Source organism: Sander vitreus, chromosome 4, assembly GCF_031162955.1.
Source record: "Sander vitreus isolate 19-12246 chromosome 4, sanVit1, whole genome shotgun sequence".
In the NCBI taxonomy this organism is placed as follows: domain Eukaryota; kingdom Metazoa; phylum Chordata; class Actinopteri; order Perciformes; family Percidae; genus Sander; species Sander vitreus.
The window spans coordinates 22,501,015-22,505,023 of NC_135858.1; the positions used below are offsets into that span (position 1 = coordinate 22,501,015).

Sequence of the window (4,009 nt, forward strand, 5' to 3'; positions counted from 1 at the left end):
ATTGTATATTTATATGTATATATTTTTTTCTAAGCTAAGAGATCACATTACCGCACATACCACCACGACGTTCAGCTGATTCTGATTTTAGTAAGTTCAGTCATTTCATGCTGGTTCAAGCTGCTCAGTATAAAACTAGCCTATACACTGTTTATGTGAAGACACTTTATTTATTCCTCACATACAATCGTACTGTACAATGTAGTGAAATTTAATCTCTGCATTTAACCCATCCTATAGACCTTTTTCATGGCAGACATGTTGACATGTCATAGTAGGAAAAGCACAGGTGTATTCAAAACCAGTAATGATGGCTGCATTCCACTTAGGAGAGGCCCTGGTATTGTGCATGCTGACTCACTGAAATAGCTTACTGGGACACTTGATGAAATTGAGCCATTGTTAAGGTTATCAATTTCAGCTGTGCTTTTCCTACTATGACAAGGCAAAATGTCTGCTGTAAAAAAGGTCCATTAAGAGTAGTGGACAGGCACAAAGCAGCATCTGGGGAGCAACATAGGATTCAGCGTCTTGATCGAGGACACTGGCCATGCAGACTCAAGGAAACGATGACCCACTCTACCCAGCCACAAAGAAACAACGTCACGAACAGGGTTCGAACCTGTGCAGGGAAACCCCATTGGATTTCGAGTCCAACGCCTTAACCTCTCGGCCACCGTGACTTCATGATATTACCAGCTCAGCACCTGATGATGGGGGTGAGTTATCACATCAGGATAGTTTATGTGGCTTTTGTGGTCTTAAAATAAGCTTTTAGGCAAGAACTAATGTGCTGTGTGTCCCAGCAGAGCTGACAACGGTGCTGTCAGTCACCAGTAAGTGGCGCTCCACTGCTAAAAGCTCCTAATTCATTCAGTGATAATGGTGACTCACTAAAGTCACTTCAGTTTGATGATTTGGTGTTAGATTGGTTCATACATGTACTGAACACCTCTAATGCCACTCTCACGTCTGTAGCTTAGCTTAGCACAAAATCTGGAAATGGGGAAACAGACTATTTTTGTGGCCAGAAGCAGTGACTGGCAACGTCCCAGTGACAAGACTCCAGTTTCCTGGAAAACAATAGCCTGGTACATTAATCTTTGTTCTTCTTAGTGAAATTCATTATCTCATCCAACTCTTGGCAAGAAAGAAAGTGACTAAATGTATTGAAAAAAAAAATGAAACTACACGTCGCAGTGACGCACGTCGCTCGGCCGTGGCTTGGTAGCATTGACATATATATATATATATATATATATATATATATATATATATATATATATATAATGGACCAACAGATCCTGTTGCTCTGGACGGAGACCAGTGAAGGCCATTAGAAGCACTTTTTCGGTGAGCACTTTTTTTACTGCGCAGCCTCCAACTGAGAGAGACGACGTAAATGTGAACGTGTCTGAAAGTTGTAAGTCTTCTGGTAGCTGTGCCAAGAGAAATCTCAATCATTCCGAATATTGCAGAGACGGAGAGCGTAGGTATATGTAAGGAGATAACATAGGCACAGGCTAATTATAGCTAACTAAAATGCTAGTTAACATTACACTTAAACAGCTAATGTGAGACGAAACTGCCTGCGCGCTTCTCCTGTACTATACGGTAATTCCTCTACTGTGCGACAGTAAGTGGTTATGACACAATCGTTAGCCTATTTTTACAAAAACGTCTGCTACGGAGCCATAACGTGAGGTACAAGGTAATGGAGCCTTTTATACATTATCGTGTTTGTTTAGAAATAAACAATGGACAAATAGAGTTTTTAAACGCTTCAGATGTAAAGTTATTCACTGTCAAAGTGGCGCCACAATGAATGGCAGTCAATGGAACGCTAACGGGAGGTGAGGCTTGGTAGCATCAAAATGGCGCCATAGGAGGTTCGCGGTCCAAGGAGAAGCTTACCCCCTTGCTTGGTAGCGTTGCATTTCCCCTGACTCATTTCCTGGTTCTCCTTCTCCTTAAACAACATGAAATCAAGGAGAGGGTTAACTTTTCCTGCTAAACATGTCTCACCGTGGTCAGAAAGCACAGTGGAGACACTTTGTTTCTCTCACTATGACTCTAGAGTCAGTACTCGCTTCGAAGCTAATCGGCGTCCCTCTACCATACACTCCCCACACACACACATGCCGGCTCGACGCACACACCAGCGCACATGTATAAAGATCAGGCCACTTACGTAGGCTACGGCGAAAGCTCTGCTTGGAGCCTCCGCAGAAGCATAAAACGGCCTTAAATGCTCTGAAGCTGACGCACATACATTAAAGTCCTCCCACACCTTCTCCCTGAAATAAATCCCCTGGTCAGCCATCTGAAATAGAAAATATTACTTAAATGTTTTTTCTAGCTCTGGTCAGTGAAGGGCACGCATCTTATTGGAAGTAGATGATTCAACTCACCAATCCTTTTTAGAATCAAAGGCCAATATGAGAGCAGAAAAATTCTGTTCAACCCTAATTCAGAGTTACAGTTTTCTATTTGTAGTATTTCTCTTTTTTTTGAAGAATTTCTAAATTGAGTGAATACAAACTGAAACCATTTTTTTTTTTTTTTGGCTTATCTAAATCAAACAAGAGAGCAATCTGAGCTTGTAGAGACAAGTGTTCTTTCTCCCAAAGAAAAAAAGAAACAAATCACAATGCATATTTAGATCTAAATCAGGAAAAATTACGAAATGTGCACACAGGAAACAATACTCTCAGTTACACACACACCATCTGCTGGCTTTACCTTGAGAGGATGAATTAGTTTGAGAAAATGTCAGATACACCAGGCAAAATTAGATTTTCTCATTTTATAATGAACGCTGACAGGCTGTAATGAAAAACCGCTCGATCTTAAAAAACAGCCAAGATGAACTGAAAAAGTCTAGCTGTAAAAACTTTCCCGCTTTAAAAAAAAAAATCAAATTGTGTTATTCTCTCTTTTCAATATCTAGGGTATTTTTCAACCCTAAATTAGATGTTCTAATTCAGTTTTGTTCGGAGTTTGATGTTATTTCTGACTGCTGCTTGTGTTATTCTCATCGTAAGCAGTTTATTTTGAAGTGAGTTGTGCCTCTCTCTGTGTTTGTGTACTGCTGTGACCTGAGGCATAATGGGATTATCCTGCTCAAGGCAAGACGTAGATGCCTTGAATTCTAATATCAAAATATTCCTCGCTGTACCTGACACCTTCTCCTCTCTGTGTTTCTCATGCCTGACTGGACTGAAAGGCGATTAGCCCATGAATCACGATGCAGCCTGCAAGCTGTTACAGCAAGTCATTCACACATCCTGTTGAGGCTTCCTATCCAAAGTTGGCTTTTTTCTTCTTTTCTCTGGGTATTGACAACAGCACATACTGTACCTTCACATGCACCAACACATTTTGTGTGAAGTAAGTGTCAGCTAGTCATACTGGGTTTCTGCAATCTGCTCAGCAAGTCGGAGGCTGTGCAGTATCCTATGGGCTCCCGTGTCCAAGTACGGTGTTGACAAGACATTAGTGCTGGCCAGTGCATTTGCTCTCGCCCCTCATCAGAGACACTCTGCTCCCTCACTGCATTATCACAATGCCCTCGGGTCAGTGAAAAGGCCTTCTGTAATTTGAAAAGGAAATTATCTTTTGTGGAACTTACTCAAACAGACCAAAAGTAGAAGAAGAAGAGGGTGGGGGTTGAGTTGGTGTCTATTAGAAAGGGGGGAGTTGGTGAAAAGGTGAAAAATACTACTTCCTCTCTTGGCAACCTGTGGACAGGTTAATGAAAGTGGGGTTTGCAATGAGCTGGTACAGTATCTATCAGAGGAAGAGGCAGAGAAACACAAAATGACATTGTGATGTATTTCTTACTGCCTTTTTTCTCTCCGTGGCCCCATTTTGTACCATGTGCATTTATTTATTTACCTAATTTCTTTGACACCGTAAATATCCAGCTCTTTGCTATTATCCGGGTTGCACTACACCAGGAGCAGGCCAGTCCAAGTGCAACGTTTGATGATTGAGGGCGGACTAGTAG

At 41.5% G+C, this 4,009-nt stretch overlaps 1 non-coding gene across 1 annotated transcript; it reads right to left on the bottom strand.

Moving 5' to 3' along the window:
- Positions 1-601: 601 nt before the first annotated feature.
- Positions 602-683, bottom strand: trnas-cga (transfer RNA serine (anticodon CGA)). Its single transcript has one exon. It is a non-coding gene; the product is annotated as a tRNA-Ser (tRNA).
- Positions 684-4,009: the final 3,326 nt, after the last annotated feature.